Source organism: Hypanus sabinus, chromosome 30, assembly GCF_030144855.1.
Source record: "Hypanus sabinus isolate sHypSab1 chromosome 30, sHypSab1.hap1, whole genome shotgun sequence".
NCBI classification, from domain to species: Eukaryota; Metazoa; Chordata; class Chondrichthyes; order Myliobatiformes; family Dasyatidae; genus Hypanus; species Hypanus sabinus.
In genome coordinates this window covers 17,799,667-17,814,250 of record NC_082735.1, presented here as the reverse complement: position 1 = coordinate 17,814,250, position 14,584 = coordinate 17,799,667, and positions in this window count along the sequence as shown.

Below are 14,584 nucleotides of genomic sequence, written 5' to 3'. Positions count from 1 at the left end.
GCCCAGGACTGCTGCGGGTTCTTCCTCGTGCCCCCTTGGGGCTGGTATGAACTCCCCGGGGACGACCAGGGGTGCGCCGTACACCAACTCAGCCGACGAGGTGTGCAGATCGTCTTTGGGCGCCGTACAGATGCCGAGTAGGACCCAGGGAAGCTCGACCACCCAGTTAGCTCCTCGCAGGCGGGCCATGAGAGCTGACTTCAGGTGACAGTGGAAACGCTCCACCAGGCCGTTCGACTGTGGGTGGTAGGCAGTGGTGTGGTGCAGCTGAGTCCCCAAAAGGCTGGCCATAGCTGACCACAGGCTGGAGGTGAACTGGGCGCCTCTGTCGGAGGTAATGTGGGCCGGTACACCAAAGCGGGACACCCAGGTGGTGATCAGTGCCCGGGCACAAGATTTGGAGGTGGTGTCAGTGAGCGGGATCGCCTCTGGCCATCTGGTGAACTGGTCCACGATAGTGAGGAGGTGCCGCACTCCACACGACACTGGCGGGGGGCCCACAATACCCACATGAATGTGGTCGAAGTTCCAGTGGGTGGGGTGGAACTGCTGCGGCAGAGTTTTGGTGTGCTACTGCACCTTGGCCGTCTGGCAGTGCATGCACGTTTTGGCCCATTCACTGACCTGCTTGCGGAGTCCGTGCCAAACAAACTTGCTGGAGATCATCCGGATGGTTGTCCTGATGGAGGGGTGCGCTAAGTTATGAATGGAGTCGAAAACACGTCACTGCCAGGTTGCCGGGACAGCGGGACGGGGTTGGCCAGTGGTGATGTCACAGAGTAGGGTCCTCTCACCTGGGCCTATGGGGAGGTCCTGGAGCTACAAACCGGAGACTGCGGTTCTGTAACTAGGGATCTCCTCATCTGCCTGCTGCGCCTCTTCCAGCGCCTCAAAGTCCACCCCTTGGGAAAGGGCATGAATGTTAGGGCAAGAGAGTGCGTCCGCCACGACATTGTCCTTACCCGAGACGTGCCGGACATCTGTCGTGTATTCAGAAATGTAGGACAGATGGCGCTGCTGGCAGGACGACCAGGGATCGGACACCTTCATGAACGTAAAGGTAAGCGGTTTGTGGTCCGTGAACGCGGTGAAGGGCCTACCTTCTAAGAAGTACCTGAAATACCGGATTGCCAGTTATAGTGCCAACAGTTCCCGGTTGAAAGCACTGTGTTTGAGCTCGGGTGATCGCAGGTGTTTGCTGAAAAATGCCAAGGGTTGCCAGCGACCCTCGATGAGTTGCTCCAGTACCCCACCGACAGCTGTATTAGATGCGTCCACTGTGAGGGAGGTAGGGACATCCATTCTGGGGTGCACTAGCATCGCAGTGTTTGCCAAGGCTTGTTTTGTTTTAATGAAAGCGGCAGTGGACTCCTCGTCCCAGGCAATGTCCTTGCCCTTACCCGACATCAGGGCGAACAGGGGACGCATGATTCGGGCAGCTGAAGGGAGGAAGTGGTGGTAGAAATTTACCATACCCACGAATTCCTGAAGGCCTTTGATTGTGGTGGGTCGGGGAAAATGGCAGACCACATCTACCTTAGCGGGCAGAGGGGTTGCCCCGACTTTCATAATCCTGTGGCCCAGGAAGTCGATGGTGTCGAGCCTGAGCTGGTATTTGGCCGGGTTGATTGTTAGACCGTATTCACTCAGTCGGGCGTAGAGTTGATGGAGGTGGGGCAGATGCTCCTGACGACTGCTGCACTTTACACTGGCAAACAAGCCACCCAGCCTGTAGAGAAGTTTACAATATACTACTTAGATTAGAGGTCATGTGCTATAAGGAGAGATTGGACAAACTAGGGTTGTTTTCTCTTGAATGGCCGAAGCTGAGGGACGGCCTGGTAGACATTTATAAAATTATGAGAGACATGGATGAAGTGGAGAGCCTGTGTTTTTCCCCTTGGGCAGAAATATCTGATACTGTAAGGAATGTATCTGAGGTGAGAGGCGGAGAGTTGAAAGGAGATGTGCAGGGCAAGTTCTTTACATAGAGATTGGTGGGTGCTCGATTGCACTGCTTTGTTGGCAATAGAGGCAGATACAATAGAGGTGTTCATGAGCATATTAGGTAAACACATGAATATGCAGAGAATAGGGGATATGGACTGTGTGCAAACAGAGGGTTTAAATGCCATTACCTTAATTAGTTAGTTACATCATTCTGGACTATGTACTAATTGTTCAGCCACTATCCTGTAAAGAACTTTATCATGGAAATCAGAGTCCAATGATGAAGTAATAAATGAGCAACTCATATGATTATGCACTTATGCTACTATTGACTTACAGATGCCTGTGCAATTCCAGAGATCACTGAAATAAGGGGAGTTTTTGCAATTTGAATGTATATTTACACACGGCTGCTTCCTATCTTCGCTGACTTTTAAGTTTCTTCTTTTATTTGATTAAATCCAGGACCAATTAGTTTTTTTTTACTCTGGATGTTGTATGTAAGAAAGGGTAGATTGAAAGTGTGTGATGTGGTTTATAAATTTAGTATAATTATCACAATGCTAATAAGGTTAAACTATAAAGGAAAGTCGCCATAATTTCCCTTGAGTTATGAAGTTGAAGGGTCTGTACAGTTGTGGTGTTTAAGATTATTCAGGGTTTTGATGAGAAGATGTAAGTGGCATGACTTTAAAATCAGAACCAGGCAATGATTCTAGGAAGAACTTTATTACAGGAATGGACTAGAGGTCTGGAGCTCTCTCTCCTTAAGACAACTACGACTAGGAAAATTTCTCATTCCAGACGCACAAGACTTCTGTAGGTAGGTTAACATTAAATTGCCAAGAAGTTACATTTCATGTATTTTTTGAGTTGGAGAATGATGCAGCACAGAAAGAGAAACAGGCCGTTCAGCCCATTGAGTCCACGTGCACAACACAGGCATTCTGACTTGTATTCCCAGGTGAAATTCCTCTGTTTTACACATTGTGTGGCTGGGAACTTCATGAGATAAATCTGAGCATTTTGTGTGAATCGATTTGTATTAAGTATTTCTTGAAGACACATTACAACTTACATCCTGCTTTTCAGGCAGAGAGTGAAGTTTATAAGTTGAGAAGAAGAAAGCAGGTACATCAAGTTACTTCCTTCTGCAAGAGTTTTGCTGCTCTGATTGTTTACTCATTGTAGCACTCAGTAAACTCACTCCTTACACTCACTCATTCACTCCCACCCAAACATCGACGTCATTCTGCTGTCGTTGCGATATTTAATGTTTTCCCTGGTATATTCTCATAATTAACCCACTGTTTTCCCTCCGTGTTGCTGCATACATTCAGTCAGGCACCAAAGCTTAGCTTAATTTCACTCTTTATTTGTACAGTACTTAACTGGAAGTGTACAATGGTGTTCTGCTGCTTCATGTTGTCATTTCCCAGCAGTCACATGGTGTCTGCTGGGTCCTAAACTCAGGTTATCTTTGTGGTGCCTTTCCCACCATACACAGCAGAATATTTCATTTCATAAGTAGCAGGGATGTGTAAATATATATACACTGCTTGTATACTGTATTTAAGTTAGTTCTGTTTATTTTGTAATATGATTGTAACTACATTCTCAGGTGCATTATATTCTAATTATTATATAGTCTTAAGCTAACGTTATTGGCAATTAAAGATAGTATGCCATACTGCTTAATTAGAGAAGCTCATTACCCTCAGTATGACAGAGAGATAGGGGCTTTCTGGAGTTCACACACAACAAGAATGTTTAAAGCTATTATCATATTTTCCTGAAGATAGCAGCATTTTTCTTTTCACTCATAAGTTTGATTTTTGACACACATAATAAACACCCTTGCACTAAAGTGCTAAGTGATTCCAGTCACTTCTTTTTTTTCTTTGGTTGTAACCCACATTTCTAGCACCCATGTTCAAGAGAGCTGCAAATCACCACAAGAGTGCAGGGTCAAAACCTGTCTGTAAAATACAGGGTACATGTTGCTTTATCAATGTGTCACTTTGGATTCGCAGTTTCCAGCAGCAACGTTGTTTATTCTCTCACCTCATGTCTGTAAATGTTTTAGCCTGTCGTCTGACAGCAAGTAACAAAATGTACCGCTGCTGTGCCCTGAAGCTTTGCCAGCTGGAAAGGTGACCCGCCACAAAGGAACCTTGTGGAATTTTGTTTACAGAAACATCTTAGAGCTCATCATTTTGAATGTTTAAATTACACATGCAGTTCTATTTATTCATATCAAAGGCAAGGCTAACACTATATAATAAGATATCAGCTCCAGCTCCCACCAAATGCTCCCCATGTACAGTTGAACTGAAATTGACGGTAAGTGCATTGATGGAATTTAACGCAGACAATTGCAAGGTGGTGCCCAACAGTAGGACCAGCCAGGGTAGGTTGTACACAGTGAATGGTAGGGCACTGTGCAGAATGGTAGGACGTAGGAATCTGGCAGTACAGGGCCATAATTCATTGAAAGGTAGGGTCATAAATAAAGTTTTTGGCAGATTGGCCTTCATACAAGGGGTGATTGATAAGCTTGTGGCCTAAGGTAGATGGAGTCAATTTTAGAAAACTTAGCGCATATATTTTTCTTTTTTTTTTAAGATTTAAATTTTAGTGAGTTCTTCTACAAATTCTCCCTGAACCCTTGAGTCAGTGTTGAGTTATTAACTTCAAACTTCCTGCATATTCACTCTAAGAGTTGAACTGCATGTGCATGTAATGAGAGCTGTAAACTATTTAAGAACTTTTTAAAAGCTATTTATTAATGCATTTTGGGAGGGTGATTTTAGATGCATATCATATTTATACAGTTAAATACTGTATGTAATTAGTTTTGCTACAATAAGTGTATGGGACACTGGAAAAATGTTGAATTTCCCCTTGGGAATGAATAAAGTATCTATCTATCTATCTGTATAACTCATCTCCTTCTACCTTAGGCCACAAACTTATCAATCACCCCTGCTATGGACCACTTCTGGAGGTCCAAGCCTCCAACTTCTACAAAGAAGGATCCGTATGCTCCACGACCGCTGGACTAAGTGTGTAAATGTAGGAGGGGACTGTGTTGAAAAATAAATCTCCTAGGTTTTCTAAAATTGACTCCTTCCGCCTTGGGCCACAAACTTATCAATCACCTCTTGTAAATCAATGTATTGAGTGCAGGACATGTGATGTTGTGTTGAAGTAGTATAAGCCATTGTAGAGGCCTAATTTGGAGTGTTGTGCAGTTTTAATCACTTACCTACAAGAAAGATGTAAACAAGTTTGAAAGAGTACAGAGTAAATTTACAAGGATGTTGCTGGGTCTGGAGGACCTTAATTATAAGAAAAGATTGAATATGTTGGGACTTTATTCCTTAGAATGTAGAAGATTGAGAGATTTGATAGAGGTATATAAAATCATGAGTGGTATAGATGGGATAAATGCAAGCAGGCTTTTTCCACTGAGTTTGGGTCTGAATACAACCATAGGTCATGGGTTAAGGGTGAAAGGTGAAACATTTAAAAGAAACATAAGGGGAAACTTCTTCACTCAGAAGGCTATGAGATAGTGGATTGAGCTGCCAGCACAAGTGGTGCATGCAAGCTCAATTACAAAGTTTAAGATAAGTTTGGATAGGTACATGGATGGTAGGGGTCTGAAGGACTATGGCCGCGGTGCAGGTCGGTGGGAGTAGGCATTTAAAAGGTTTTGGCATTGGCAAGATACGTCGAAGGAACTGTTTCTGTGCTGTACTTTTTGTAACTCTATTAAACTCCAGCCACTTCCTCATAGAGATGCCTGGAGTCTTTTATCTCATTCAGACCTCCAGCTGATGTTGATCAGAGTTTGCAGAACATCGATGCTTAGAACTGTTATAAAGGAGAAATGGACATTATTTTCCAATGGCTGCTACACTGAAAAAAAACTTTATTTGTAGCTGCAGCAATATAAGGACCTAGTCCTACAGAGAACTGGTAGGAAAATATCTATGTTCATTTTGTCATTTACTGGAACTCCAAACCATTATTTATCCACTAAGCAGCTCTAAAAACCAAAAACATGAGAGATTTTGTATATGCTAGAAACCCAAAACAACACACACAAAATGCTGAAGGAACTCAGCAGGTCAGGCAGCATCGATGGAAAGTTGCCTGAACATAGCAAGTTACATTATATATATTTCTCTTTAACATACCACACGCATAAAAGAAAAAAAAATCAATGACTTTAGTTACTGTCATTGCTGCAAGTGAAGATCATTGCCTCGAGTTAAAGCTTAAAAACTTAGAAACAAACTAAATGATCTCAGTAATCGAGGAACAAACTGCATGATCTCAAACAAAAACTGAAAATGTTGCAAGTACTCAGCACACTAAGCAGCACTAAGCAGCCACTAAGCATTGAAAAGAACAATGTTAAAAATTAAAGTCAATGGCATTTCATATGAACCAGATGTAGTTAAAAATAAAACATTGGAACATAGAAATCCAGAACAGGAGTGGGGCATTCAGTGTTTCAGGCCTGTTCTGATGACTTGTCTGCCATTGCTTTTTCTGTGGTGAAAAACTCCACATATTTGGTATCCTTGAATGAAGGAATTTATTTTTTTTAATGAGATATAGTGCAGAATAGGCCCTTCAAGTCCTTTGAGCCCAGCAATCCGCCAAGTTAGTCCTAGCCTAAGCACTGGGCAATTTACAATGACCAACTAACCTACCAACTGGTACGTCTTTGGACTATGGGAGGAAACTGGAGCACCTGGAGGAAACCCAGTCGGGGAGAACATACAAACTCCTTACAGGCAACAGCGGGAATTGAACCCAGATTGCCTGTACTGTAAAGCACTGTGCTAACCACTATGCTGCCATCTTTCTATCTGCATTCTAAATGTCTTAACAGTGTCCTGAAGTTGTGACCCACACCCTTGCATGGCTGGTTGCGGGGGGAGGGGGACGATGCTTTCTTTTGGAATAAGTGGGGGAGGGGGGAACCCTTTCATGGTTGGTTGTGGGAGGAGGGGGATGTTTTGCTGCTACTTGTGCATGGGAGGAAGAGGGGGGCTTTGAGGTTCTAACATTTGCCTGTCATTTATTCTTTGAGGTTTTTCTTCTGTTTGCAAGGAGTAAGAATCTCAGGTGGTATACCGTATGCATTTTCTGATATTAAATTGAACCATTGAACCCCACCGTTCTAGTCAAGCTACTTTCAATAATCCATCTACAGCAATCTATTAAAGTATTCAGTGACATAGGAAATGCGCAGAGTGCAAGATATGTTAGAATGAAGATGAAGAAGAACTGTGATTATAATGCCAGTTGAGGGAGTATGGCGAAGGCTGTTAACACATGATATATTTGTGTCCTGTTTGTAAAGGAACAGAAAACCAATGATGGAACAGTGAATAAGCTAAAGAACATGGCAGTTTTCAAAAATCTGAAATAAAGAAGAAGCCATTATACTCCTCAATTTCCAGAGTCTAGTCTGACACCAACTTACACACACGCACTCAACTGAACACCACTCCACTCCCTTTGCAATTTTTGCTCATTTCTTTCTCAATTCCTGCTAAAACATTGTTTTCATTGACATTTACATCATTTATTATTATATTGTAATTTGCCCTTTACTGCATCTATTGTCTTGTTTATTAATTATAGTACTGTCTTGCACTGTTTTGTGCACTTTATGTAGTCCCCTGTAGGTCTGAAGTATAATTTTAGTTTTGTGTTGTTTCACGTAGCACCATGATCCGGGAGGAACATTGTTTCGTTTTTACTGTGTACTATACCAGCAGTAATGATTGAAATGACAATAAAAGCGACTTGACTTGACTGGAATGCTGAAAATACCCAGCAGTTTTGGTTGCACCTACAGAGAAAGAACTGAGTTATCAGAATAGATTGACTTTTTTTTAATATATCAGAACTGCATTACAAGTGAAAGATGAAGACCTAGGAGAGAGTGAGAGACATGAAAAGATAAATAGAAGAAAGAATGGAGCACAGAGAGGAAAGAGGCAAAGATAAGAAAGGAGGAGACAGGCAGCATACAAAGGGAAAAGCTCTGAACTGGGAAGAAAAGCAAGCAGTCAAGAGGGCAAAAAGAGGAAGGGTGAGGGAGAACATAGAAATGAGGTATAGAGACCAAATGGGAGCCTTGAAATGACAGGGAGAGGTGGAAGCAAAGAGTAGAGAGGCAAAGATAAGCAGAAAGAGGGAGGGGGAGAAAGAGAATGAGATGGAAGAAGGATTAGCAATTTCACGGCATCTTTCAGAGCCAGAGAATGTTTCAAAGAAACTCAATGAAATTCAAGGAATTTGAACTCATATCAACATGCTCATATACATATTGCAACAGAAAGTTTGCTCACAGCAGGACCTCACTAGGCACAGTAATCTATTGAATAGACAGCAGAGTGACATGTCCAAAAAAAGGGGCAGATCCCTCCACACACGGAGGGGGGCAGAAATTTAGAACCCACACTTTAAAATGGCTGTTGATACCCAATCAAACTTGAATCTAATCTGGGTTTGAAAAAAATCCTCATAAGTAAAGGGTTTAAGTGATATGTGATAAAGATATGGATTAATAGATTTAGATCATCCGCAACCACTTTAAAAGATGGAAAGCTTCAAAAGGGTGAATCATCCACTCTTCATCTTTCGGACCAGTTTTATTGATGTTGACTGAGTTTCGAATGTTGAGCAAAAGAATGTGGAGAAACTGCCCAACTCCTCTCCCCATTGAAGCATGGGATCTTTTAGGAAGTACTGAACAGGAAGTAAGAGGAAAGAAGCTGAGGACAGTTAGCTGAAGAAACAGAAAGAAGATGAGTAGAAATGTTTTTCAATGGCCTTGTTCTTCTCTGAAGATTTCTTTCATTACTCACAGCAAATTAATCTTTAAATCTTCACCTGTTCAATCATTACTCAATGTGTTCTCCTTCTTTATTAATAAGAAACTTCTTTCAGCTGGCATCTGGGCTTTGACAGTAAATGTTTGGTTAACGGCATTGTTTCTTGCTAGAGCCAGGAACACGTGATCAGCTTACTGCAGAATTTCAGATAAATCTTCCAAAAGAGGATCTCTGAATGATCCATCTCACCCTGACTCCAAATTGTTTCATAAAGGAAGATGAGAGTCCTGTTCTTGATAATTGTCCTGCTATTGGCACAGTCCAGCAATGCTGAAAAGACACTCTTCTCAAGATTTTTGAATTCAAGTAAGTACCGTCTGCAGGAACCAAAATGTAGAGTTGTTAGGAGAAACTTCATATTCTTACACTTAATCAGCTGACGGCTTATTTGCAGGATGCACGTTCCAGCACCTTTGATTCTGTAACTATTGATCTCCTTCCCTTGCAAATTCCTTTTTTATTATTGCTGCTCCCAATCCCAACCTGCCCTCTCTATTCCTATTTCTGCCCTACCTCAGTGATATTGTAAGCAGGAATGATCCAGTTTTCTAATCCGTGCGACTTTAGTTGAATTGCTTTGTGACATCTCCTCTAAGTGCCTTTGATCTCATTCGAATTTTGCGCTCTTGATTGGCATCTCCCCAGCAGAGGATACAGATACTCTCTTTCTTTTTTTTTTCAATCTTTTTATTAGTTTTAAAAAAAAACATAACATAATATTATATTATATTAAATAGGTTATGAATACAATAGATTTGAAATTAAGTTGGTAACAAGATAACAATATCTTATTAAACTATCAGCGAAAAGGGATCATACAATATCAATCTAATCTATATTGATTATACATGAAAAGATTAAAAATAATCATCAAAAGAAAAAGAATGTAAAATATAAGAAAAAATGTATATTTAAGAAAATAATAATAAAAAAAAATAAACCTAAACTAACATGGGCAATAATGATAGTTTATATGTATATGATAGTGTCAAAAACTCCGGAACTCCATACCAGAACAAGAATAATAAGAGTAGTCTGGAAGAAGTCAAATTAATTCATATGAAAGTGTCGAATGAACGGTCCCCAAGTTTCTTCAAATTTAATTGATGAATCAAAAATAGTACTTACAATTTTTTCTAAACTTAAACAAAAAATAGTTAGAGAAAACCATTGAAATGTGGTAGGAGGATTTATTTCTTTCCAATTTTGTAATATAGATCTCCTGGCCATTAATGTTACAAAGGCAATCATTCGTCTAATTGAAGGGGAGAGTCGACTATCATCTTCATTTGGTATACCAAAAATTGCAGTAATGGAATGAGGTTGTAAATCAATATTCCAAATCAATATTCCAAACTGAGGAAATGGTGGCAAATATGTCCTTCCAATAATTATGTAAGGTAGGACATGACCAAAACATGTGGGTCAATGAAGCCACGTCTAAATGACATCTGGAGATACTCTCATTGTTCACCTAATAAACCTTGATCTACTTTCCACAACAGTATGGAATGCAAGCCAATCCTGAAAAATTGTTTCAATTTAACCTTTTTTCGCCCAGTATTGCTTTGGATGAATTTGAGTCTAATGCTAATGGATACTTATAGTGGGGGAGATTAATTTTGAGATCAATAGGATGGAGTTGGAGGAAAATAGACATCTAGAAGCTTTGTACACTAGTAACATTTTTAATAGTGAGTGGAGATCAAAACCTTGCAGAGCTATGAGTCTTGAGTAAAAACAGAGGATGGTGGAAACTCTCAACAAATTAAGCAGTATAGGTGGGAAGGGGAATGGTGATAGGGTTTCAGGGTGAAGACTCTATCAGCTCTGTACTTATTTTTAATGGTAGAACTTGATTCTGAGTCTGTAGATCAAGATCATTTGGAGATAACTTGAGCAAACTAGAACAAGGTTCTGCTACCTTGGGTAGAAAAGAGCAGAGGAAATAGAAATTTGACTACATACCCATTTATAGAGAGCAGAGCAGAGTGTTTGGGAGGATGGGAGAACTATGTAGTGGTGGGAGAAAAGATAATGATGAAGGCGGATATTGTCTTATAACTACAAGCCGGATTCTCAAAGTGTGTTGTCTGTCTGCCTAGTAATGTTTATCAATCTGATGCTTTGTTTCACTTTCAAGATTTAATGCAACGTATTTATGTCTACAACTATGGGCACAACTATATTGGTAAACGTAACAGTATTAAATAACTTACATTGAATAAAATGAACCAATACTTAATGGTCATAATCTGTTCCCTGAAACATCAGGAACCTTAGGAACATCAGGAATCCTAATGTGGCATTTTTACCTGCCACCTCCCCTAAGGTCTGCAAACTCTCTTCCATGATGAGTCTGATCCCACTTCAGTAGGTAACTAACTTAACATTGGTTAATGTGTGGAAATAGGAGAAGATTTCAAATTAGTAGTTACAATGAGAGATGCCAAAAAGGCAGAAAGGTCAAGGGCACCTCATGCATTTCTATCAATGAAAATTAATTGTGTGAATAATCACACAAAGCCAGGTTCTGATATACTTGTCCAAAGTCACAGCATACCTACAGTGTAAGGTGCCTGTAAGTTATTGTATCATTTTCATTGAAGATGATTCGCAAAATATTACTATGGCTTAAATGAACTTACAAGCAGCATAGAAATGTAGTCCCACTGATCCACACTGACTATCAAGCACCCATTTTATACTAAATCTACCCTACCCTTTTTCTGAATCTCCAAGCATTCTCATCAACTAATAAATGGGGACACCTCTATTTCCCTTATTAGGGAGAGGGAGAGGGAGAGGGAGGGAGAGAGGGAGAGAGAGGGAGAAAGAGAGAGACAGCTGAACATTTTCCATAACATACTGCACAGTAAGACTGTTGTTTTCTTCAAAAACTTACCCCTTGTCACATAAGCACTGCGTTGCATGCTTATGGATGTCAATGAATCAAAAGGATTCTCGGGAAAACATTTAGCTAGCTCTTCATTTCTCAGATTATGTTGGAAGAAGAGGTGGATCTCCTGTATCCACTTCAAAGTATTCTGATCAATCTGCTGTTTCTGCATATCTCTCACCTATATGTCACTCAGTCCGCTTGGTAGAGTTCATTGACACCTCTCCTGGATATTCTTTTAACAGTAACCTGGAATGTTATTTCTGCTTCTCCCTCTAAAGTAGACGTTCAACCAGCTGGCTATATTCAACATCTTGTCCTTCCAAATGTTAAATATGCAGATATAATTATCCCAGAAGATCCATGAAACTCACATAAAAGTTGACCTAAAGCAGCAGTTGACAAGTCAGCATTCAGATCTATTCAAATGGTTAAGGTACTACAGTATTGTGTGATCGCAGACATTAAAGCACTAATGCAATGGTATGCAGATGCAGAGCTCTGCCTGAGTCATGTTCTTAAAGTGACCAGTCAAAATCATAATGGATACCGAACGACCCAGGTCCTACTCGATTTCATCAATTATTACCTTCCCCAACATTGAGGATATTTTCAAGAGCTGGTGCCCTCTTCTCATTACTACCATTACAGAGGAGGTAAAGAAACCTGAAAACTCACACTCAATGATTCAATAACAGTTTCTTCCCATCCACCATCGGATTTCTGAATGGTCCCTTAACCCATAAACACTACCTCATTATTCCTTTCCTGCTCTATTTTTTGTAATTTATAGTGATTTTTATGTCTTCCAACCATCATGCAGCTGCAAAACAACAAACTTTACTTCAAGTCACTGATAATAAACCCGATTCTGATTTCTGAATTATCAGTCTGTCTCAACACAGATTTCAGGATCATGGAAATTTTCAGCATCAGATTTAATTTCTCAACACTGAAGACCTTACAGAACTGTGACAAAGCATTAGAGCACCATAATGAAGGATTTCAAATAGAGTCTTATTCTCAAAACAGAATCTTTCAGATAAGGGCTGCATTAATACACTACCTTAGCTTTGCATTCAAGAGCTGGAAAATAGTTTTCTCTATAAGAAACAATGTTAAAAAAAGGGTGTACCAACTTTTCAGAAACTTACCTGCCCAAGTAGGTAATAAAAGAAAATCTTGGAAACACTTCGAAGATTTGGCAACATTGATGAACAGAAATAAATCTGAAGTTTTGGGTCAAAAGATATTTCATCAGAATTAATTTTTGATTTTCATCTACTTGGGTATGTTATTGACAATGTGAAGTATTTTCATATGATTTGGAGGAGTGAACACAGAGTTTCCTAAATACTTGTTTTTTCAGCAAGAGAATGTATTGTCTCTTAGTGATTTCCAGTCAGATCAACACTGATGCATTTAAGATGTAACTAAATCAGAAAAGTACACAGTACTATGCAAAAATCTTAGGCACATATACATGTATTTATCACTAGGGTGCACAATACTGTAGTAACTTTATATGTTGCACAGTATCGCTGCCACAAAAAAAGTCATGGTATATGTGAGTGATGGTAAACCTGATTTTGATATGGGTTTCTATTGTGGACTGAGGGTGGGAAGGGGGCAGGGAGAGGGGAATCATGATTGGGAAAAGAAGAAGGGAGAGGGGAAGGAGTGGGAAGAATCAGAGAGATATTCTGTATTGATCAATAAACCAATTGTTCAGAATTAAATCACCTTACACCCCCACCATCCCCTGCCCCTGGCACCCCTTCTCTGCCACCCGTCCTCCACACCAGAATTACAAACATGCTCTCCACTCCACGTTGACAAATACAGTACTGTGCAAAGGTCTTAGGCACCCTAGATATATATATATATGTGCTTAAGACTTTTGTACTTTGCTTTATAATCCATTAGTTAACATAATCTGTACTTATTTCCCTTCACAATGGTCTGTGGCAACGTGATTCATCAGTTTCCAGCATGGTGTATGGAAAGGAACAACACAATATTTTAAGAATAAGCTTCAGCAGATCATTATATAACATATAGATTACCAGATTCAGGTGCACACCAAGGCAGAAGCCACTACAGTAAATTTTGATGCATTATTATAAAAAGACAATATCCAAAGCATTTTATTGGTGAATATAGGAGTGAATTCCCATTACATCTGAGGAGCTGCATCAATATTTTTCTGAATAAGTATCATTTGAATGATTATAGTGTTCCCTAGTTTGATATTTCAGCACCAAATTCAGTTTTCCTTTCCATTATTCAAACCTGGACCATCATTCCCACTCAGAGGAATCAGGTTCAATATCACTGGCATATGTCGTGAAATTTGGTGTCTTTATGGTAGCAGTACAATGCAATATGTAATCATAGAGAAAATAGTTAAATAAGTAATGCAAAAATAAATATATTTTTTTAAAAAAGCAGTAAGGTCATGTTCATGGGTTCAATGTCTATTCCGAAATCGAATGGCAGAAGAGAGGGGAAACTGTCCCTGAATTATTGAGTGTGTGCCTTCAGGCTCCTGTATCTCTTTCCTGAAGGTAGTAAGAAGAACAAGGTACAACCTGGGTGATGGAGGTCCTTAATGATGGATTCCATGATAACAATAATGGATGGAATAAATGCAGTATCAAATCACATGGCTAAAGTAGTATTGATTAATAGGTTGAAGACACTAATGAAACATTATGTTCACAGATTCTCCCTAGAAAAATACCCTAAGGATGTGAATTTAAGATTAACTTCAATGGATACCTGAGTCTGAGTGTAGGCATCTATCAGC